This window comes from Cygnus olor, chromosome 3 (assembly GCF_009769625.2).
Source record: "Cygnus olor isolate bCygOlo1 chromosome 3, bCygOlo1.pri.v2, whole genome shotgun sequence".
Taxonomy (NCBI): Eukaryota; Metazoa; Chordata; class Aves; order Anseriformes; family Anatidae; genus Cygnus; species Cygnus olor.
This window is the reverse complement of record NC_049171.1, coordinates 6,809,917-6,835,261: the sequence shown is the minus strand read 5'-3', so window position 1 is coordinate 6,835,261 and position 25,345 is coordinate 6,809,917. Positions and strand designations below refer to the sequence as shown.

At 38.1% G+C, this 25,345-nt stretch overlaps 1 protein-coding gene and 1 long non-coding RNA gene across 3 annotated transcripts in view; one reads left to right on the top strand and one right to left on the bottom strand.

The window, feature by feature from the left end:
- PTCHD4 (patched domain containing 4) overlaps positions 1-25,345 on the top strand; it is a 95,365-nt gene that overhangs the window by 34,638 nt on the left and 35,382 nt on the right. The gene's annotated exons all lie outside the window — the stretch shown is intronic.
- Positions 836-16,058, bottom strand: LOC121068792. Its single transcript, XR_005819094.1, has 3 exons — positions 15,970-16,058; positions 11,003-11,080; positions 836-2,029 (listed from the first exon to the last, which is right to left on the bottom strand). It is a non-coding gene; the product is annotated as an uncharacterized LOC121068792 (long non-coding RNA).

The following is a 25,345-nucleotide window of genomic DNA, read 5'->3' as shown; positions in this document are numbered from 1 at the left end:
AGTTTATGCCTATAACTTCAGTCTGTCTGGCCTGACCATGGAGAGTAATTTTTCACAGCATATATGCATTTGCAAATACTTTCAGGATATTTTATATGTAGGGCCATGCATATTTTAGCATGGTTATCATTTCCTACCAGATATTTTTTCCTGGATATTTTACCATGGCTCATACTTTCTTGTGAACTCCATCCATCCATGGTGACTTCTGGTTTTTGTTGGAACATTGTGGATCCATGGGAAAAAAAAAAAGTGGGATAGGCTGAGCTTCAGAAGGATATGCCCTGTGTTGTTGGTGTGTGGAGGAAAAATGTAATTTTGCATTGTCCTTTATTTCAAGATGGGCAGGAAAGGTGGGCTCTGCTGCCTGAGGCAGCATAGAGTGAGTGATTCTGTGCTCTGTCAAGCACACTGTCTGTTCTCCACAGGTACCTTGTTCATTCGTAGGAAAACACAAGGTTGAGCTTCCATTTTTTAAGTGAAAATGAAAGGCAGCAAATGCATTTACCTTTCCCTGAAATACATCTTATGTGCAATCAGCCCCTGGAACTCACCACTGCAAAATAGTTATGACCAAAAATTCAGCCTGATTTGGAAAAGGTTGGATTGTTACACAGCTAATTAAAATTTGTTATTTTGAATAATATTGCAACAGTAAAAAGTAATAGTAAGGAAGAAGTATAAAAATTAATGACCGAGTTCAAAAGCCCAGTTCAAAAATGGTCACAAGGAAATTTCACTTGTGAGGAAATTTTCCCATAGCTGCCCTCTTTCTGTCTGATAATTTTCCCCTGAAGAGTCAGGAACAGGATACAGAACCGAATGGACCATTTGCTAAACATTTTAAATCATTATTTATCTGCTACTTTCATTGCAATATAAAAACTTTGTACAGAACGAAAAGCTTGAAAAATCTGTTGCAAATGCAAAACCAACGAAGACGACTTTATTTGATATTTTATCATTTATATGTTCTCCATTGTGCAACCACTAGCTAGTCAAGGTTTTAATAATTCATTTTTTTCTTCAATTTCTGATCCTTTTTGTAGTCCATTTTTTTCCCATGAAACGACTTCTTGTCTCCAGTGGGACAACTGCCTGCAGTTACATACTGCATGCTGAAGCCACACTGCCTCCAGGCTCATTCTTCCATGAGTGGTAACAAATAATAGCAGCAGCCGCCTGCTTGTTCAACAGATATCTGCTGTATCATTGGCATAACTCTGTGTTACTGGCCTTCAAAGGTATACGCAGCTCCTGCAGCTGTGACTTTCCATGTGTTAATGCTGCTGGATGTGGTGAAGCAGGCAATGTTTCATCCACGCTTGGCTAACTGCAAGATGAGGAAGGACATGCTATTTTGGATGCTCACAGTGGTGCTGAGGGTTGTACCAGTGATGGGTGTCAGCACAGGGCTGCATGTGGTACCAAGTGAGTAAGACAAAAAACTCAGGCCTTTGCAGCTTTGGATCACTAGAGATGCACTTTCATTTTTGTTCTGCCAGAGTGAGGATACCATACTCAGTGCCTTGGCTGAATTTCAGTGTGGATAATTTCATTTCTATCATCTTCAAATTCCACACCCATGGAGACTAGGAGCACTGTGCAGGTGTAGCTCTGTGCAGCAGTGTTAAGCAGCTGCTGGTTTTTACTCAGATGTGGCTGCATTTGACTGGTGAATGCAATGACCACATTACATGGCTTGGCAGTCTCTAAATCATTGTCTTCCCTGAGAATCCATAACTGCATCCTGACATGTTCTCATTGCATTTCCCTGCAGGCAGCTGCAGTATTTCAGCAGTCCGGAATTTTATGCTCATACCTTACACCTAAAGTCCAAGGAAGCGAAGTATTTCTTTACAGCCTGATATGCCACTTAGACCTGCCTATCCTATACATCCCTACCCATATTCAAACAAATCTGCAATGGAGATTTTAAATGTTGTAGCTTTTCCTGGTGTTTGAACTCAATCACTGTTGATACCTTGCTTATGGAGAAAACCATTTTGCTAGCACAGCCATGATGAACCTGTTGTAGGAGGAGTAATGAACTTCATTCATTAGAAAGAAGCAGTGATATATTTTATTGACATAACATAATGATTTAACAAAGTTTGATTGTAAATAAAATAGTGACTTAAGGCTCAATGGCAAGGTAAACCCAGTTATCTACTGCACAGAAGATAGGGTTAAATACATTTGCCCAGGAGACCCTCCCATTGAGTCAGGAGGATCAGAACAGACCCCCTTGCATTCTAAACTCCTTTGTTTGCTAGCACAACCATAAGACCAATCAGTAGTATGTCAAATGACAAACTTTACATAAATTCAGAAACAGCAGGTATAACCTACTAGAGGGAGCACTTGCATTGCTTTATGAAGAGGACCAAACAGCAGATTGCTGCACACCCTGTGAGACCCTAGATGATGAAATTTTCTGCTTCTTTACATTTCTAGTTGATATTTCTACTATTATTTTGGAGAAATTATTATCCTCAAGGGAGGATACAGAGTTGCAGGAGAAGAATGCAGAGAGATGTTCTGTATACCTGGTGCAGAGCACTGAAGCTTTTGTCCTTTTGCAGTGACTTTTAGAACAGCCTAGCATGAAGCTTTTGATTAAGGCATTTTAAACCTTTTGAAACTAGACAGAACCCTGGGAACAAAAAGCTGTTTGTGCTTGGAGCAGATAGCACAGCAAGAAGAAAGTGCATGAAGAACAAAACCAAAACTTTTCTAATGCACAATCTTCTCATGGGAGCAGCTGTAAGGGAAGACCCCAAAGGAGAGCTGCTAGCCACACTGCTGAAAGCATTACCAGAAATTGGGATGTTGGGGTTAATAAGAACTGATTATGCTAGTCAAAAACAGTGCAAATACCACCCACTTCACACTGCCAATCAACTTCAAGGCACCACTTTTAAAAGCAAGAGAGGTTCTGGACTAACCTAGTCCTTATCTCTATGCAAGAGTACAGCTCAGTACCTTTTGTAATCCTTTATCTTTATGTTGGCTTTCAACATCTCTTCCATCAGAGCTAAGAAACAGTGAGAACTGTTAGCCAGCTTTTAAATGAATAACCTTGGTATGAAGGAGAGAAGGCTTTATAATCATAGATACAGATGTTCTACCTCTTTCTCAGGTTATTTGATACCAAATTCTGAACAATGCAGCTAACGAAGGAAGTCTCAAAAGATCTCTCTTATGTGGATTGTGACCTCTAATGTACTTATACTTTCCCTGGGGGGAAGTAATAAGATTTCTTTACAGACTATTTCCCCCAAAAAATATAGAAAGTTTTTATGATTAAAATGTCTTCTGCCCTGCTGTAATTTTTGAAATTGGTCAGGAAGTACAAAAATAATAGGTAGTCAAGGACAAAACAAAAAACACAAATGCATACCGAAAAAGAGGCAAAAAGGAAAAAGGCAAAAATATCGATCCTCTTTCTTATATATATAGTATAAACGAAAGTTATATATACATATATGCAGTAAGCAGTCATGATTCAGCTTTCACAGCAATGAAATCATTAAACCTCATCCACTTGAGACATTCATTCACAAGCTGGAAAAGACATTTTATTAGCTTTTAGAGTATTTTCAGTCCTTCAGGAGACTTTTGCTTGTCTTTTGTGGCCTCTTTTACCCAACCCTGTCACATTTGTATATCACTTCACTGGGACCTGACAGTGTACTGCAAAACTGTTGAAAAACAGAGCAATACTTGCAGATGAGGTTCTTCTATGACTTTTGTGTAAATGGTGTCCATGACAGGGTCACTGATCCAGTGATCACTTGAATGGGAAGTGGATTATATGGTGATACTGGAGGTCCCTTATCAACAAAGTTAGTCTGATTTTGTTAGGGATGATCTTTCTTTTCCCATGGAGATGACTTGATTTAACTTCATATGAAAAAATAACAATGACATATCTCAGGATGATAAATTTTAGCCTAATACCCCTCTATTGAGTTTGGCGTATGGCATAATGGGTAAAATTCAAAGGAAGCTTTAGATCATTGAATCCAGCTTCTTGGGACTGCAAAGTCTCCATGTTACAATGTCTTAGATCTGAAACACAGTAGATGAGTATCATCCCAGATGATGTTTCTAAAATTTGTGCATCTGATCTAAACTCAAGGGTCATTTCTCCTGTCATAAGGACAACGAATCTAAGAATGACTCTGCCAGGCCAGGCTATAGATTCATCTAATTGAATGCCCTATCTCTGGCAATGGCTGGTAACAGATTTCTTGGAAAACAGAGAGGACAGGGAAAGCTCACAGTTCCTGGACTGTTCCCTTGGTTCAAGGATCCACAGATAATAACTGCAGCTAGCAGCTCGCAACAGATTTTCATTCAAGGATTTTGCTACTCAAAAGCCATAGCACCCATATTATGCACAGGTTTTTCTACCAATGATACAGAATTACCAATTTCCTTATTTGAGTTACTTAAAAAAAAACTCCCCCCAAAAAACACAGAACAATAGACAAACCATCACTGTAATCTAGAAACATATGTGGAACTTAAACATTTATAGCTAACTTAAAATTTAGTTGACAATAGATAAGTAGCCAAAGGCATCATGGAGCAACATCACAAGGTAATTGCTCAAGCCTCTCCAAGACCTTAACAGAATTCTAAAGCCCCTGATTAACCTCTGTAGTCAGTAAATCCAAACTGACCCTTGTTATCTGTTATCTGGATTAGTACAAAGTTACTGAGGGTTATATGAGCTTTATCTACACATAAGAATTGCTTGAAGGCCAACAAACAATTTAAAAATATTTATCATTTTGTGACTCTCACAAGCATTTGGATTTATGTTTCAAAGAGTCCTCAGAGAACTGTGGATTCAGGTTCACCAAAAGTTAGCAAATTTAGACTGTTATTTCTCAAAAACTCCTTTGAAAAAAGATAGTAAAAAATGTAGCTGTTCCAAGTTTAAGAAACATTTTTTCCTTGAGAAAGAAATAAAAAGATATCTAAAAGATATCTGTTTCCAGTTATCATAATGTTTAAATTCTTTACTTTCCATTCTAAAACATTTTTTTTCTTTCATTTTTTCCCACCCATTGAGAAGAGTGAAAGAAAACAAATTGGAAAAAAAATTAGTATATGAGGAAATGAAGAATTAAAAATTTCCAGGGATTCCTTTTTCTTTTTAAATTGTAAAATTACAGGAATATATAAAAGGTTTAAGTAAAAAAAATAAATTGTCTCCTAAAAATCTTAATATTGAATAAGATGACAACAAACATTTTAACACCTTAGATCAAATATTTATCTGGAAAAATCAGTAAATATGCCATAAAATGGGCTTTTAAATGGTGCAGTAATAATTCCCTTGATATCACAGAAAATAAGCCTTATCAGACACACCTGATTTTTAAAAATGAATCTACAAATTTGCACATGAAAAGAAACTATGCTGCTGTAGCATATTGAGATAATGGCAATTTGATTTACTTCTGCACATTTTGATACATGCGTGTGTTTGTACTATATTAAATCACTGTAGCTTCTATTAAATGTAATCATGAAATATTAATTTGCAATTGTACACTCTTCCTCCTGGGAAGACATTATTAATCAGGCCAAAAGGAATTTCTTTCTCTGTGTTCTGGTGTGAAAAAAATCAATAGTAGCAAAACTCTCAGATAATGCATAATTTGGCAGATAATAATAATGCATCCCACAACATCAGGCAGGCTTCCTTTTGTCAACACGTGCTTCATCACAGATAAGTGCTAGATTACGCATCTAGAAACAAAGAAACTATTCACATTTGAAAGATGAGGAATTGTGTCCTGAAAACAAGAACAATGATATCATAGAAGATCATGCACTGAACATAAATTCCCAGAGTACTGCTGTTGTTAACATGGAAGAATGAAAATGTGTTAGAGAAGGAACAGGAAGGTGACAATTTGGTGAACAACATTAGTAAGATGCTAATTAGCATTTTGAATTGATTCACCTGATCAGATGTAGATTTCTGTAGTGTAAGCAGTACCCATAGCTGAGCTGGTCTCCACATACTCCTTTAGTCAATGGTGAGAAGAAGTTTGGATGACACTTTTAGCCCTTTCTTAAGTACTAAAAATAGACCAGAAAACTGGATTTGTTCACTGGAAGAAATACAATGTTTGTGCTGATGATTTCTTCTTAATTCTATGATCCTTTTGGACTTGTTTTTATGTCTTGGATAACATGCTTTTACACCTTTGTGCTTTCTTCAGTGGTCTGCAGCTTTACATTACACTCAAATTTACTGTATATTGTGTGCTAGACACTATTTCTTTGTTCTCTTTGGAGAACCATCACCTTACAAGGAATATATCAGAAATCCAAAATCACTTCTAAAACCTTTCTTCTTAATATATTTTAATAAGTGTTCGAGCTCCACTTACTTATTTGATATACATAGAGGTTTCTAAACTTTTTTTTGGTTTATTTTTCCTAGAACAATTCTAGTTTTTAGTCTTTTCGGTGCAGCTGTGACTCATCTGGAAAACTCTTGTAGGCCTACATGTCTTTTTATTCAAACAGGTCCAATGCCCTCAAAAATTCTGGAAATGTCATTATTCATATGGCTCACTGACCTTTGATCACATTTTCCTTGAACTGATATAATGGTAGTACTGTCTAGGTAGGAGATCAAAGGGATTTTCTCAAATCAAGACAATGCTTCTCTTCCACTAGCTTCTGTTCTCCAGTTACTTCCATCCACACATTGTTCTTAACATTTCTCTTCTATAAATCCATCCAGTGTTAACTACCTTGTGGCTAGGGTGGAGTCCCAGCAGAGAACCAGTGAAATGCTCATACATCTCTTGAATCATGTGTCACCTCTCAGCAAAGAGATTAATTTCGTCTAGTTCCCTTGTCTAGTACCTTGATAACAGTATTCCTCTTTAGTACTTATCTTTCCCTTTGTCTAGGCATGAAAGCTAGTTTCAGTGGTTAGTAATTGCTGTACTCTGTCTCTTCAGATGAAGATCATGATTAGTTTTTCACCTCCTCCGTTCTTTGACACCCCTTTTTGTCTCTTTCCAATACAAACTGGCAGCAATTCAATGAAGCTGGTCACAACCGTAATTCCTTTCACACTGCTATGGTAGATGACAAGGACGAGAATTTTGGCTTTATGGAATACAGTGAAGTAAGAAGTCATGGTAAGAGCTAAAATTCAAATTCTTGATCTGGGTTGTAGCTCTTGCTTCTTAACACACTCACTGTTTTCTGATAATCATGATCTGAATTTCATAACAGCATAAAAGCCATATCCAGTGTCTCAGATGGTAACATAAGGAAGAAATAGATCTCTTAAAGCTTTCTCTCATAACAGCTACACATTTTTGGCTTTCCTTGGTAGCTTGCATTCTTTAAATCATTTCTGGTTACTTGATTTCCAGCTTTACAGACTAAAGCAATACCAAATCATTTGTGAACCTAGCACTTCCTGGAAATCAGGAAGTGCTGCTTTATGCAATCTGTGTTTAGAAATGTTAACAGAAGACAGTGATTTTTAAGGAAAATGGAAATAAAACAGTTCTATTGCTTTTTCCTTTTTTTCCCCCAATATGTGCATTTTTATTTGCTGCTGAGATATTGCCATATCATTTGACTACTTCCTCACATTCACCTAATCATACATTTTTCTGCCATCCTGTTTTTGCCTCCAACATTCCATGCTTCCTGTGGTCCAAGTAGTTCATAAAATGTTCTTTCATCCTTTATTCCTACAATACTACATGCCCTTTTCTTTTTAGCCTCAAACTGTGATCTTTGTTTCTAGCTGTAGAGTTTGATTCTTATTTGAATCAGGCATATGACAAATGAACACAAGCTTCCTCTAACCACTTTGTAGGTCTCCTCTCTGTGTTCCTAAAAAATTCAGGATAACAATGTTTCCCCACCACCTCTTGTTCTTAGAGGCAGCATCCTTGTATGGAAATGCTGCCTGTACTGATAATCCCCAGACAAGGTGACTTTGTGCAACCATAATCTACAGTTTTCTTGCTGCCTCCTCATATCTAATAACTGTTCTTTAAACAGAAGAACACAATAATCTTCTCAATGGTAACTAAGTCCTCGACTTCTCTGCACAGAGCATCAGAGGATCCAAGCAGCAAGTAAAGCTACGAGGGGAATTTGCTTCCAGTGCCATCCCATGAACCATGCAATATGTGCTGCCAGATTGCCCAGGTACTGGTTTGTAGCAGCTTCTCACTCCAGCCCCTGGAATCTGTGAAAGCACAGCTCTGCAGTGTAGCTGGGTAAGGAGCACCGAAGGACCACACTGACTAGAAAGGCCTCAGCTCTGAGCATCCTGGAACCTTTTTCTATATTGTTGGAATATATAGAATCAGTGTTTGTGTTTTGGAATGACCCAAAGAGCATCCATTTCCAACCTCCCTGCCATAGGCAGGGACACCTCCCACCAGACCAGGTTGCTCAAAGAACCAGCCAACCTGGCTTTGAGCACTGACAGGGATGGGGCAGCCACAGCTTCTCTGGGCAACCTGTGCCAGTGCCTCACCACCCTCATAGTAAAGAATTTCTTCCTGATATCTAACATACCTACCCTCTTTTATCCCTTATCACTGCATCCCTGACAAAGAGTCCTTGCCCAGCTTTCCTGGAGGCCCCCTTTAGGTACTGGAAGGCCGCTCTGAGGTCTCCCTGGAGCCTTCTCTTCTCCATGCTGGACCACCCCAGATCTCTCAACCTTCTCTCATTGTTCTTCAGAGAATGCAGTGGTAAAATAAACCAGGCTACAATATTCATCTGCACTTCACTTCTTGGCTTTTGATGGGTGAAGTTCTGTCATGCACACCAGAAGCTGTGTTACTAACAGCCTAACTGGGTCTGCCCATATTTTCCTTCAGGCAGTATTCAGCTCTTAGTTTTTGTCCCTCAGACCCTCTCTTCTCCTGTCACAGGCAGTCAGTGTTTGCTGTAGGAACCTCCATTGACAGGAGGGAGCTCTGAAGAGCTCCACATTGGGTGGCTTTTCAGAACCTCTCTGCCCTTCCTGCTCTGTGATGTTTGGGCCAGGAGGGGCTTACAGGTGCGGTCCTAGAGAGAACAGAGAAGTACAACATGAAAGAAGACAGCTCCTTGTAGCAGACACTTCTGAATGCTTGACTAGAACATGCTTGTATTTTACTGCTAGAAATATATATTTTTATATATACTTAATATATAAATATATATTATACATATATTGTTGGTTTGTAGTGAGAAAATATGTATTTGACATCCTAAAGAAGGTACTTTTTGGAAGATCAGAGACTTACTAGAAATACCTCTTGAAGGAAAAAGGAGTAAATTTTCTATTGCTCAGTGAAGTGATAGTCAGTGAAGTGAAGTCAGATAAGTGAACAGGCTGTGTGTCAGCCATGGTGCCAGCAGAATTGCTGGCAACTTTACCAGAGAAGTATCAGCAGCAGTAGCAAATAAACCCTAGCTGAAATTAACATCCTTCTCTTGAAAAAATCTAGCTGAAGTCACAGCATAATTAATCTTGACTGGGATGTAAGATCAGCAAAGTCCTGAGGAGACTCACACTGAAAGAATATATACTGTCACACCTGTGAGTAGAAAAATTTTAAATTCTTACCAGAAATGTTGTGTTATAGGAATAAAATTCATTTAAAGATATAAGGCCTGAGCATCAGTCTGTAAGAGAACTTTTTTTGCATCTCAGAAGTAAGTGCATCCAAAGCCACAAGCAAGATGAGGCTCAGCTACACACTTGCATGGTTACCAAAGTGCTATTGATTTGGCATATTCTTAATAGACAGTTTAGCTGTCATGCACTTTACAGAAAAGACACTAACTGCCAGAAAAGCCCAGCAGGCTGTTTTACAGGCTGCTCCTGGGTTGTGTAGTTCTTTTGTGAAGAGCCCCACATTTTATATCTGGGTCTGGCAAAGAGCAGCCCTGTTTGCAGGACTGTTGGTAAAGCTTTACCCTGTTTGGCCCTTCAGGACTGCAATGTATTTAGGTAAGCAAAAGCTCTGAAATTATCACTTAAATATGGATTACTTAAAACAAGATTTTCTTCTTTAAACATGTTTGATTGAGTAGCTGATAAGGTTAACCTTAGAAAATTACTGAACATGAGGTTTTTGATCTGAGAGGTGAGCCTGGAATAAAACAAGAAAATGTGAGCACCTTCCACCAATAGAACCTTCTTGCACAAGAATGGAAGACTTACATAGTGTGGAGAAAATGTGGGAAGAAATAAGCTAGGTGGAAAGGAATCCTTCAATAGAAAAGCTACGCTACTGAAGTGAGCTCATGAGTTTCAGGATAGAAGAAAAGAAAAAACACCCAAAAAGAAACAACAACACACTCTGAATCTTCTCTCTGTTCTGGTGAAGTTTTAATGACTTAAGTTACTTCCTTGTGTTAGTTAAAATTTTTAATATCTTCCTACACAATTTCTACTCTGAAGGAATAAAAAGTGTGATATATTCTCAGAAACAGCTACTGTAATTACACCATAGTTATGATGAGAGAATAACAGCTATATTGCTGTTTGAGATACTTTCCTTGCCCATTTTTCACATAACTGACAGTCATCTATGTGATGGAATTCTACTTCCTTTGTGCTTAATAAGCACAGTTTGTGGCATAGATCTTATAAAGAAGCATTTGAGCCTATAATTTTGCAGAAACCACTTCACAATTATGGCATAATTGAAATACTATTACCCTCTACAAGCAGTTTTTGTACAATGTAATGTACAAAGAGTACAAAAATATGTATAATTGGTAACTTTTGAAGTGATCAGATATTTTGGGGCAGGCCTGGCAGTGGATGGAACACAGATGAGTTAAAAATATTAGTGGGTTTTCTTTCAGAAGGAATGTCAGTTCCATGAAAGGGTCTACACTCAAATCTGCAATTCGCTCATCCTTGTTTTAAATAGAATATTCAAAAAATACAGAATAATATACAGTATATGGATTCTTTGCTCACCTGTGTATTTTAACATAATTTTCATCTTTGACTTTGTCCTTCCAGCATACCCTTAACTCCATTACAAATAGGAACAAACTGAAGGTAGGAATAAAATGGTATATGAAAATGTCTGATAATTAATGAATTACAATAGCAGCATTGCTTTCTATTTTGAGAAAAATGAAATAAATAGGCTAGAAGGATTCTTTAATAATTGTAAACATGGATCTCTAATTCCTTTTCATGCTCTGTGATCACATACAAAAGATCTAATAAAAATAATTGCATTAGATGTCCTGTTTCTGGAAAAATGCATAGCTAGTATTTAGGAAGACTCTTATTGCACTGATTTATCTATTAATGAAGCAAAACCTAGTTAATTACCTAATTTGCATGATATTTTGCATCCACTTAGAAACTGGTATGAGCATTGAGGAGCGATTTTACATCAAACCATTTTTAATAAGGTAATGGAATTGCCTGGGCTGACTCTGCAGATGAAAATATCAGGTGTTTTTCCTGTTGGAATGAAAATTTGAAAATCAAGGTATAGATCAAACAGTCTTTGACCTGGGAAAGGCAGTACTCAAGCCTCCCACTGCCAAGGTCCTGCAGTGGACCCATACTGAGTTGTATCAGAGCTGTGCATCAACATTGGGACCCTAACCTGCTTGAGGTCCCATATTATTGTCCCATGGCCTTCAGTGGAGACAGTGAGGAGGACATCATAGCTTGTAGCTTTCCTACACTGCTCCAGTGCACCATTACTCTGAGACAGGATATAGCTCCCAAAACGGCCAGCCAAAACTGAGTCTGTAATAACCAGGCAGAAAGTGGTAGGTCTGCAGCTGCTTTTCCTTCCTTTTTACATTGCACTTTCTATGCTCCATGGTATTTCTTCCCACTCCTCCTCTGCCACCCCTCATGTAGGGGTGTCTTTTCTCAACCACTTATCCTTCCATCCATGTATGCTTGATGTTTCTGCACCCCATGTATCTATCAGGAGAGAGTCAAGACATAACTCCCTATAGGAAAGAAAATACCTATACAATTTTCTGTATTTCCCAAGTCCTATTCAGTAGCCAGTCTGATTTGCTGTGTAAAGATGTGTGCAAGAATGCACCTTTCCTAACATTAGCTATTTAAAAACAAGGCATCCAAGCTATGACACTTGTCCAGGCTGAACCTCAGAGTCCAGGGGGTGCTTCCTCCCACCCTGAGGTAGGAGTTGGAAATAGGTTTTGAAATCTCTCCTTCATGTTCTCCTGTTTCTGTGTTGATGAGAAAGGGAGCCAAGGACAACAAATTGAGATTATACACAGAGCTGTACATGATTAAAGTTAGGAGAGATTAATTTCATCATTAAGATCTTCTGGAAAACTCCCACATGCACTATGCAAGCACAGAAAGTGCCATTAAATACAAAAACTCATGAAATAACCTAGGTCTTAAAATGCAAGCATCTGCCATTGCAGAAAAGCAGGAATTTGGCAGGAAAGAGCTCTCTGAAGATCAGCCCATAGTCTCCCAATATCTGTTGCTCCAAGTAACAGCTACAACATGAGCCATTTAGTACCAAAAAGAGGGCAGACTCTCCTCACTTGAAATAAATTACTTGTCCTAGAGACTCAGCTACAACATAGAAGTAACAACCAGCTAAGAAAACTATTGCCCTAATTACATTGGGTCATATATTGAAATATGGTAATTTGAGTGCGGAGTCACCAACAGTGCTGAGGAAAAACTTTCTGCTATAAAACAAAATTGTGAAGTCTGTGGTTTCTGTTCTTAAAGCCATCACTGGGAATAAGATGCATAAAACCACACTGGCTTTTGATCTAATCAACACAATTATGCTTGATTTTAATCCCCCTTTTTTTTTTTTTATACATTTGGAGTTTTATTCAGGTGATTCACCTTTGTGCCTAAGATGAATTTAAACCACTAATGTGGCATTGAAGCTCAAAAAGCAACTCAAGCTCTTTATTATCCAGGGCAGAAAGATCACAGCTCTTTCTACACCCAGTAGAGACAGGTAGATGCCTACACAAGAGTTCATCTTGTGTACCATAGCTATTCAGAAATCAGGCATATAGCCTAAATTCATTTTCTAGACTGTTTTAGTTGCTGGTGACAAGCAGCTACCCCAGAAAATAATTCTATTTTACCTACTCTGTGGTGTGGTCAAGTTCCTGTCTCTCTGTACTGGTTTTAGATGGACTGCAACAACTAGTGTAGACTAGGTGCATAACTTTCAGATTGCTAAAATTAGTGAGAAGGATCTCACCTGTGCACCAGATCTCTGTGCACTCCTAAATTTAAAAGTACATTGTGGCAAGGGCAGGCAAAGGAGATATTTTTACCCCTGATGTTCTACAGCACTCCATTCAAAGCCAGAGGGGTGATTTACTTGAGAAAAAGCTGAAGGGGGATTATGGAAACACAAGTTTCCAAGACACTGAAATTTCTAGCTTGTTGGACATTAAACATAAATGTCAGTAAAAGATAGTATCAACATGAAAGTTTGCAAAAACCATAGTTCAATACCAATGGAAGCCAGTAGAAAGCCTATTAACATCAGTGAGTATGTGTCAGCATAGCCATAATTCAAGGAAACATTTCTGTTTAAGAAAGTGTTTAAAACTAATGTTAAATAAGACAAAAGTAAAGCACTCTTGAAGAATGTGTTCAGCACATATTTAATTATGGTACTGAAAGGCATTTAAGATGACACTAGAAAATAGGAAAACCATGAAATGATCAATCTCATTAAAAGTTGTTATAACATACTAAGGATATGCCTGAACTACTCAGCCAGTCTTGCTTCAGTGGGGAGAAGGAGGCAGCTCCAAAGGACAATTGTCCCTCATATAGCCCTAGGAGGACATGGGCCTCTTGCTCTCCCTTTGTTGCAAAGGAGAAGACTGTCCTTAGCTTGGACATCTCACCCAGAGGCAACAGTGAGGGCAGAGGAGCACCAACTCCAGCATCTAGTGCTTGTGATAACATCCTATTTGAATGAAGAGATCCTCCCTGAATATTTTTACCTATATTTCTTTTTCTGACTCTTAATGCTGGTAGCAACTGGCAGAGTATGAGATAAATAACCAGGTACCTACCAGACCATTGCTATTTGTGTCTTCTCAGAGTCTAATCTGAGATCTGTGTAGCTCATGTCCATAGAATAACCCTCTCATGCCACACTAATACTTATTATACTTATGTGTGGCATACTAATACTACACTAACACCTGATTGTCCATAATCCATAAGTGACAAAAACACTTCCAAATACAAGCTTTAAAAAGTACTTGGCTTCACTGAAAAGTGTGCCAGACACCTCAGTTTGACACACAGAATCATCTAGGTTGGAAGAGACCTCCAAGATCACCTAGTCCAACCTCTGACCTAACACTAACAAGTCCTTTGCTAAACCATATCACTAAGCTCAACATCTAAATGTCTTTTAAAGACCTCCAGGGATGGTGACTCAACCACTTCCCTGGGCAGACCATTCCAATGCCTTACAACCCTTTCAGTAAAGAAGTTCTTCCAAACATCCAACCTAAACCTCCCCTGGCACAACTTTAGCCCATTCCCTCTCATCATATCACCAAGCACATGGCAGAATAGACCAATCCCCACCTCACTACAGCCTCCTTTAAGGTACCTATAGAGAGCAATAAGGTCACCCCTGAGCCTCCTCTTCTCCAGGCTGAACAAGCCCAGCTCCCTCAGCCACTCCTCGTAAGACTTGATCTGCAGACCCCTCACCAGCTTTATTGCCCTTCTCTGGACTCTCTCAAGCACCCCCATGTCCTTCTTGTAGCAAGGGGCCCAAAACTGAACACAGTACTCAAGGTGTGGCCTCACCAGAGCCGAGTACAGGGGGACAATCACTTCCCTAGCCCTGCTGGCCACACTGCTTCTTATACAGGCCAGGATGCTGTTGGCCTTCTTGGCCACCTAAGCACACTGACTGCAGGCTCATATTCAGCTGACTATCAACCAATAGTCCCAGGTCCTTCTTTGCCTGGCAGTTTTCTAACCACTTGTCTCCCAGCCTGTAGCAGTGCTTAGGGTAAAATAATTTCTTTATTTTCTTTCTACAAGGAAGAAAAAGAGAAGGTCATATCTGTGATGGACACACAAACAGTACAGCTCCTTGCAGAGGACTCAAGCACAGAGACCAGAGCCAGAAAAAAACCCTCAGGTCCACAAATGCCAACAGGACATGAATGCACAGCAACCCTGGCAGGGGTAACCACAGACTTATCCTTCACAGATGAAAAAGGTGACCCTGCTCAGTCACTTAGTAATACTGCACCTATGTGGTCAAGCCCCTTACGGTGCATACTGAAGCTCTTTGTGAATCCTCAGGAGAGTTACACAAATGGCTTGATATACCTAGAGATTAAAATATAACCCAAAAACAGAAGTGTACCCCACCATCACATCCCAAAAACAAGTTAGCTAACAACCTCTGCTAAATATCCCTCTATTAAGGGAACTCCAAGCACTTAAAATCTAGAAGGCTACAAGGTCTAAAGACTCTACAGCCAGCAAAACAGCAGAAAAAAGCTCCAGAAATATAAGAAATTGTCCCTAGCCCTGAGAAAGGCTACATCTTACATGCTTACTTCTGCTGTTTTCAGATACTCGCTGGCACAGGAAACTTGGATGATACATTTCCCCTAAACCCTGCTCCATCACTTTAACATCAAGGTTGTAACTCTGATGATATGTGACATACAGGTGAAGGCAGAAGGTCACATTCACAGTAAGCCCCATAATTCTGCAAAAATCATAAGAGACCTAGAACCACAAAGCAAACATGCAAAGTACCATCATCTTCCTACCCATAAGCATGCTCTAAAAATTACTCACCTGAAAAAGAGCTGCATACAGTAAAGGCACCAGTTACTACATAACTTGCTTTACTCTAAAAGATCCTACTAGTTGTTATCTCAAAAAGACATGCTTACCTCTCTCAACTTGGAAACACATCAGCCCACCTAAAGAACCCTACAACTAGCTGAAGGAAAAACAAAGCACTTAACCCCAAAGGGCAGCTCAGGCAGAAAGAACTCTCTGGTGGGACACCTGTGGCTTATATACCATTAAGCCCACCTGGCACCCAACCAATCACCTGGGAAAGGGGTGGGGCAAAGCAAATAAAAGTAGAAATCAAGCAGAATGAGCAGCAGCTGTGTTGTTTTTGTTTATCTGGCTTAGCTCAACAGTGTGTAAAGCACAGTACAGAGAGCTGGGCTGTTTCTAGAAGTAACAATTCCTGTGCTTTTACTTCATCTTTGAATATTGAAAGAACAATATGACCAAGTAATTGAAACTTTTTCACTATGTATTCTTTTCTAAACATCTCCCTTAGCTTAGGCTAATAATTGCGTGCACTTTTGGTATTTTAATATAAATTGCTTTGTTTGCTTTGATGCCTGAAACATAATGAAGTAGTGTTACATCATTAAAAAACCAAACCAAACCAAAACAAAAAAACTTGTTACCCCTTACTAGTGTTATCATAACATAGAAAACATAATACTAAACTGGGACCTAAAAGCAAGAAGCAACGCTTCTGTACTCTTCTTCCTATTTTAATTTCTGATTGTCTTGAGGAATGATACAATAATCTCCTGTTTGATTAGGCTAAAACTTCCATCTCAAAACCACACAAATGTGTGGCAGAGCTAGCATAAATCAGTTGCACCCTGATGAAGCTTACAATGAATTCAGTTCTGTTGTTTTACCCAAGATTTTTTCCTAAGCATTATTTTTAGTCCTGGGTGATGTGCTGATGGAGTCTATTGTTTCACACAGCACAGGCTCATGGGCACAAGCGCATATACCAGCACGATTTCCATGTTGGAATTGGGGTGACCTTGCTACCAAGTTTTGGTGGGTACTGTTTTCTACCATAGTGCTGGAAAGTTATGCATAAAACATGGGTAGAAGAAAAAATGTCAGTTCCAGAATTTAATAAGGAATCTTGTGATTCCTGTGAATCATCTGGTGATTTAAGAGACTTTCTTTCAATAAGCAGGTGCGTGGGAACAAACACAAACAGTAGTTCATCCCTTAGATCTTCTCCTCTGCTGGAGCAGGTCCAGAGGAGGGCCACAGGAATGATCAGGGGGATGGAGCACCTTTTGTTGATATTATCTAGTGCAGCTAGATATAAAATTCAAACTCCCTAATCAGGCTGGCATTTAGTTGCTCTATCCAATGAGTTGGGAAAAATTATCTTAAAATAGAAGTAAGTATATAAATATGTGTTTGTATTTCTGAGGACAGAATTAAAGTCTCTTTTCCAATTAGTGAGAAAAATTTTTAAATATATATATTTTTTTTTTAGCTGAATCTGAGGTGTAACAAAGTAGTACCATGCGCTCTGGGTTGATAAAACCAAGTGAGTTTCACAGCCTGCGCAGATTAGGTTGAATTACCTCATTACCTGATACAATGATGGTGTACATTCCATTCCCAAGAGGTGGCAGAGAACTGTTTCAGATTTGCTGAGGATTGGGGGTTTTGTGAATGTTTTATGCCACATTGCTTTGGTGTCTGTGCTAAGAGATACTTTCTGCATGAGGAAAAGCAGCTGACACTGGAACTTTCCAATCAAAAGTCTTTGTAGGGCAGGATGATAAAAGAGACCATTGTGATTGTCTGGTGGAACTCGACTCCTAGGACCAACAATAGAAATCCTTGTGTTTCTTGAGCCAATTGAATAAAGCAAGAGAGAGAATGCCAGGCAATATGCCCTCATTTTCCTTGTGCCGTTAACTTAACTCCACTGAATTTGATGTCTGCCTTAGATTAATGACCCTTGTGAAAATCACAGATGGGGCTGTTTGAAGGTGGTACCCCCAAAGTGAGTGAAACTTCTGAAAAATGTAGGCTGCAGTCTTATTCCCCAAGTCCACTGTATTGGGTCAGACAGAATTTAAACAGACAATAGAGAATATTGGGAATGGGTATGACCATGGGGAATAAAAACACTCATGAAGAGGGTGTAGGAGTAGAGGGGATCCCTTGGCAGTAGATACATTCCTGTGAACTGTAATGTAATTAATGACAGACCAGAGGAAACTTGGCCCTTCAAGGGGAAAACAAAACAAAACACATAAGCAAAACAGCAACAACAAAGAAAATGCATTTCTTAAAGGAAATACTCCATAGGAGCACAGGGGTCAAAAATGAGAGGTTAATTCACCAGGGTTAAGTTGGTGTGACCAGATATTGCTCTTTCCATGGTGTACATACTCTTCTGATATTTACTATTGCATTCCCTTTGCCTCATGCTTTGTTATTCTCAAATGATGATATAGAAACTTCCTCCTTGACTGGGTTTTGAAGACAGAATATTGTCAGGAACTGCTTCTGAATTAGATCCCTTTCTTCAACCCACATGATTATTTTCCTGCAAGCCATCATATCATTTTTTTGGACATCTTCCTCTGATGCACCCTGAGGCTTACCCTGTTCTCTCCTAATTCCAGGCACTTGGCTGAGAAGCTTGCTTCTCTCTATAACTAATCTAACTTGCTTCTCTCTATAACTAATCTCTATAACTTCCCTCTTTCCAGTAATCCTAAGGAATCCTGGCATAACTGACTGCTAGTGTAGGTATCTCTTAGTTTCCTAAAATTAGGCGGGATGAAGCCAGGTGACAACATCTAAACTTGAATGCCATATTCCAAAGAAGCTATATGAATAAAGATTGTACACTCCCTTTGTATTAGGATATTGATGTCCTAAACTGGATGAGCCGTTCTTTGAAACCACGTAATGCCTGCTTGACCTGCTATTTTTCAGCATTACATCTTTTGTTTCTTCATCACTATTTACACAGTGATACATGAAGATGTGTACTTAGATCTTTTCTTCTTTTTTGTTACTAGATTGTCATTTTCATTCAAAATTGTTCTCTTGATTTCTGCTGTCCATGAGAATAATTCTGTGGAGTTTCACTGATCTCATTTTTGAGAGGCAAGTGAAGAGAAAACAGGTTGAGAAGGGATATCTCCTTCACAATGAGACAGAGCTACCATCACATGTGGTAAACTGAGAATCATCTCTCATTCTTCAGTGTCTCCAAAACTTTATTTGCTCTATTTTTGAATTACTGAATCATATGTACAACTGTGAGCAATGAAGATGGAGCCTGGGAGGCTAAAATATGAGAGCAAAATCTCATCTAAACTTTCCAGTAGACTTCTGTGATAATTGCATCCAGCATCATTCACCAGCACTAGGGAATGTTCCATGATTTAGCACTTCAATCTATTTCTTTGTTGCCAGTCTGTGCCAAAAGGAATATATCTATGGATTAGCTATTTGAATGATATGAACACGAATACTTCCAGTTAATTGCAGGATTAAGTTCTCTAACCCCCTGTAGTGAATATGGTACTATTTTCCTCTCCTGGAAGACCATATAAATGAAACAGAATAAAATATACCATGGCACATCTGTGATCCTGTAAAAGCCATGTTTCTGAAAATGCCAGTACTGGATGCTTTGAGGGGCAAGCAAAAAGATCGCTTTTTGGGACTGGAAAATGTGTTGGGAGTAATCATATGATCCTAGTCCTCCTCACAAGGGAAATTATCTTGTATATATATACTTTCTTTAAACGTCAAGGTATTGATGTTTCTCTAAAAAAAAAAAAAAAGTGCATAAATTTAAGTTGTTGTAATTTTATAATGGATGTCTCTAGCAGATGGCACACTTTAACGAGGTTGAAAAATCCCTATGGGCTCAGAAGAAGAACAGGGAATGTAATAAGCATTTCATAAGCAAACTAAATCGAATCTGTTTAAAATATATATATATATATATATATTTCTCAATAACCTACCTATATACTGATCTTTTTATTCTCAGGGGTCTTTAAAACAAATCAAACCCCAACCAACTTAAATGTGATTGAAAATCATTTGCTGTCCTCTAGGATGTTTCTCATAAATGTTTTACATTTGGTTTCCACCATTAACATGTTTGAAGAATTCTGTAGAGAATTACTGAGAGTATATTTATATTTTCTAAGGGCTGTGGCCAAAATAAATAAATAATCACCTCTATCCTAACTTCCATCAAGGCAACCTAATTTTTAGTGTAACTTCTCAGATGACTAGACGGAGAAAAAAAATTGAAGCTGTAAAAAAGAAAAAAAAATGAAGCTGTACCTATGGAGCTTATTCATACAGGAATGATTCCAAAGTAATTTAAGAAATTTTAGCAGATGCATTTGCCTTTATGACAGTATAATTAAGATGAGAATTCAGAGAAGTATTTAAGTACAAACGTAACTCGATCTCTGTTCATGCTCAGCTTTAAACATGTGTTTAATTCAATCACTTAAGCACATGCTTAAGTGTTTTCCTGAATGACAGCTTAGAATCTAGAATGATGTTCACATTTAATGATGCACAGCATATTTAGGTAATGTTACACTTCACGTGCAATAAGAATGTGAAACTTAAAATGGTAGTGATGTTTTAAAATACCCTCAGTGTTTATTATGCAGACTTGTTTTGTGGCTCTGGATTTAGAATTGTTTTGACCTCTTTTTCTACTCAGGAAAAAAAAAAAAAACCTTTTTTTTTTTTTCCTGGATAGCTTCGGTTACAGTACCATTATGTTTTTGGACCCTTCTTACGGATTAATCTCTTTAAGAAGACCAGTCATTACAGGGAAGAGCATGGGTAATTTCAGAGAAATATTCTCTTTGTATCCTGCATATAGTATAGCATAATGTAGTACTTGGATATTATTTTTAAAATAAGTAGGACGTGATTATGATTGGAAATTAGGAGACATTTCTTCTCAGAAAGAGTAGTCAGGCCCTGGAACGAGTTGTCCAGGGAGGTGGTGGAGTCACCGTCCCTGGGGGTGTTCAAATAAAGGTTGGACATGGTCATGGTTTAGTGGGTGACATTGGTGGTAGGGTGATTGTTGAACCAGATGATCCTGGAGGTCTTTTCCAACCCTAATGATTCTATGATCATCAAATCACTTCTTAGTATTTCTCAGTAGAGAGAGAGACATCTATTTTAGGTACCTAGAGGGTCTACTTTCTCTCTCCGGTGAGCACAGAGGGAGCAGGGGTGACTATTTTGGACTCCTTTCTCTGTGGCTGAAGATAGAGACAATGACTTCCAACCACCCTTGGTGTCCGTGGTGTCACCTTGGCTACGGACTATGATCCATTACTGAAGCAGAGGCATCTCCATTTGCAGATGCTTCTAGATTGCTCTTAGACCACAAGGCTATAGATGAAAAACGCGTGACATAAAGTCATGCATTATTATGGGATTTATGCAAGCATGTTGTGGGGATTTGCATTTATATTTCCGTGCTTTTTCTTTCTAAAGCTCAGCTAATCACACAAAGACTTGTTAAGATCATTCTCAGCTAAAGAATTTCTAAATAAAAAGCACAGGCTCCTCCTCCACCCCCTGCCCCCCTATCTCCACACCCTGCCCCTAGGGAAATGCTTGCTTGACAAAAATAAAAGAAAACCACTGACTATGCTTTTCAGCAAACACTTGTTTTTAGGTAAAAAAGCAACACATTTTGACTGCTAGTCACCTAGTAGTTTCCAGGTAACTGAAACGGGTTACAAGTTCCAGTTACCTGAAACTGGAAACAGTACAAAAATTAAGATATCAATGGAAAATTTTAACCAAAAATGAGCTTACTGATAGAAAATAACTTTATTTTCTCACTGACTGTGATACTCTGAACTGTTCTTTTCTTCTTTATAGACACAGTTACTTAAAAATACTGTGCAGTCTCATTCTGAATGAGATTAGCTGTAGGTGTATTTTGTGGAAATATATCTACTGTGTTCACCTAAATCTCTTTAGATATCTTGCATAAGAAAAGAAAGTGGGCTGCTATTTCTTCATGCTTCAGGCTTTTTTTGTTCTCTACACCTTCACATTTCTGATATCACTACTGATTCCACTACCATAACACTGGAGCTGAATACTCTTGGCTATTTTTGCAATTAGATTTTTGTTTAGATTAATGTCATAGAAGTCAGCTTCTTCCTTCCCCTGCATTTGAAACTCTTCAGATAACACACATCATATTCTTCAGGTTATAAGGGATATACGCTATTGCATTTCTAATCCTGATGGATGTCTCTGGACAATATTTTAGTAAAATATATTTATTGCCAAATGGCTTTTCAAAGTTAATGGTCCATTGTTAAAAATGATATGTCATGGTAAGTTGAGCTTTTTCTGAATGTAGAACACTTCTCTATGCAGCAAAGTAACCTCATCAGACAGAAAAAATGAATTGTTATGAGTGATATCCTGATCTAGTTTTTATATTACACCTTGTCATCCGGTACAGTTAGATCTGTTTTGCTAGAGAAACACACAGTAAAATACAAAGATGCTTAAACACAAAAAGTGTTTTCCAGACCCATTTTTATGAAATCTTGCAATATATTTTGCTGACTTTGTCTGAAAAATAAATTATTTAGGGCTTATATTTCCCTTTTTTTACAAAAATGTTGGCAATCTGATCCGATAGACTGGGAAAAGGCAAAAGCGAAGCTTTGCCTGCCTTGTGTGACACAATACATACAGCAGGTTGTACCTTGATATTGGTAGGACATCCTTTGTCACCTCTCCCTCTCTCAAGTTCCAACCCCTCTAGTAAATTTGTGACCTTTTATTATTTTAACTCATTTTAAAGCACACTGACGGTAGGAAAAGCTGTAATTTTTTTCTCTAAGCTCAAGCTGAGCTACAGGATTACAGCAAAACAAATGCTTACAAAAGAAGTAAAAAAAAAAAAAATCTTTGATATCTCTTATCTCATCTTTGGAAAGATAGGAAGGAGAAAAAAATAACATCCTTTCATCTCTTCCTTTCAACGGTTACAAATCAAACAAAGCCTGACTTTTCTAAATTAAACTTTTCCATTTATTTTTATTCTTTTTGTTCTTCCTGTTGTGTACAAGTCTCTGTCAATTATAGCTGACCTCACAGAAAATGCTTGCTGAACATTGATTGGAAAACTTGACTTCCAGACATTTCAGTTAACATAGAGGCTGCTTTTATTATATGTTATACAATACTTAAAAATAAACTGTCACCTTGGGAGATTGTTATATTGTACTAAGAACTTCTTGCACTAAGAGCTTATTCTTATCCTTTTTTTTTTCCCTAAGAACATATTGCAGTGAGAACATTAATTATGCAAAGAAGAACTTTTTTATTGGCTATTGAGGAAATAGTAGGCCAAATGTATTCATGTTCCCTGCAATCCCATTGGTTTTGAAAAGCTGCAACAGTAGAAAAAAGCAAGTAGTGGTGGGAACACTAGCTATGAATGGAAAGGACAAAGAAATATTATTCATGAAACTTGGTATCTGCTAGTGCTCTTGAGAGTGACATCCAAATATGTTCAGCTAGTCCCCATAAACCAATGAGCCTTTGGATAATTCCAGACTTCTGGAAACAGAAGAAATAACTCTTGCCTTCCCAGTTTTTTAATATGGCACAAAACAGAGCATGACAAAACTACACTTACCTGCATTACCTACTTAATTGTCACTGTTGTCCTTAGTAACTTACTATATACTTGCTTGATCTATTTCTGCACTTGCAATTTCCTAGAGTCATTGTCATATATTCATCTCTCTCTTTCTAAGTATTAAATTTATTCATGGAGATTATGTAAATCCCTCTCAATAGCTGGATCAGTCCTGGCAGACCTGATAAGGAAGCTAACCCTCCAAGTGGGATATTCCAGGAAGAAGACCCTTATTTCAATGAGTGATTTTTTGATGGCCACAAAATCCACCCCCTTGACCTTTCTTCAGGGCCAGACAGTAGAAGCAATTCAGTCGTGTTCTGAATTTGGGACTGAAAACAATCCAAGTTTCTTGATGCCAATCCAGTAAATATTGAAATATATGATGTGGAAGTTGGAAAGTTCCACCTGACATGGAGTGGACTCCACACATAATTTCTGCTATAATGTCAGAGTAGAGATTGGTTCTGGTACACTGTGCAGGAGTTGCACAGGATTTCATTGTTAGGCCATGATATCTATGTGGGAAGAACCATAGAGACTATTTCCTGACACTGGATGTGATTCACAGCCAAGAAGGGAGGAGAAAAAGAGGAAGAAGTGGGGAAGTGAACCGAAGGAAGTGAAATCAGGTAGTGGATGAGATTTGAATGAAACCTGATATTTTAAAAGATCCCTGACAATTTCATCTGTTGCAGAAAACAGCAGTCTCTTTACAGAAAATTTTACTCGTGTTTTAAATTCCAAGGGACCTTGTCTAAGCTGGCAAAGCTGTTTATTATTTACCCACCCAGCAACGTGCAAGCAAAACACAAGAATAAAAGAAAAACATTTCTAGGACCTCAAGTAAGAGAAGAAATGACACTCAGTGCAGGAAAGATAATTCAATGTGAAAAGAACCCAGAACTTCAAAGGTATTTGAATATCTTATCCCATTGATATCAGTCAGGATTAACTTCCTGAGCACCATTGAGGATTTAAGAAAGATTGGAGGCTTTGTCATTCATAAGACACATTTACCAATCCGTTACGGAAAGAAAAATAACATGGAATTACTGAACTGTGCTAATTATTCATTCTGAAAGTCTGAACAAGCAATTGAATTGAGACAGTTTGGGAGTTTCTGTTGACTAATAAGCAAGAAATATTCAGGAGCTTAAAGGCAAGGAGTGAATTGAGAGTGAGTGTTTATTGACATATGATTGAATTTACCAAACCAAGGAGAAGTTTATTAGCATGTTTTTGCTCTTAGGTCATCTTCTACAGAAAAGGATAATTTGGAAAGAGTTTAGATATTTTAGGCACATTCTGAAACATAAAATTATTCAGACAGTAAAAAGTTAGAGTGAAAACCCTGAAGGAGAACAGATAAGATGTACAGTGATCATCATTCTTATGCAAAGTGTAAACTAGACAAACAGGGAAGAAATAAAGTAACTAAATAAAGAACTTAAAAAAAGAGAGAGGGAGAGAAAAGGAAAAAGAAAGAAACAGACTAAGAAGGAATTACAGAGAATAAAACATTTATTATCACAAAAAACAGAAAGACAACAGACTGATCTGGAACTTGTTTAAATAGGTTTATGTCCCTTGGTTTCTGTACTCTGATGTCCACTAAGCCTTGCAGAGCAGTAAAAGTTTGGTAATATAAATATATAAATAAAATTAGAAGGCAAAATTGAAACCCTGAAACTCACACCTTTAGTGAGATGAAAGAAATAAAGGGTGTGCTTCATCTCTCATAATGTTAGCCATGCACAGTATAGAAGTCTGAACTGGTTCCC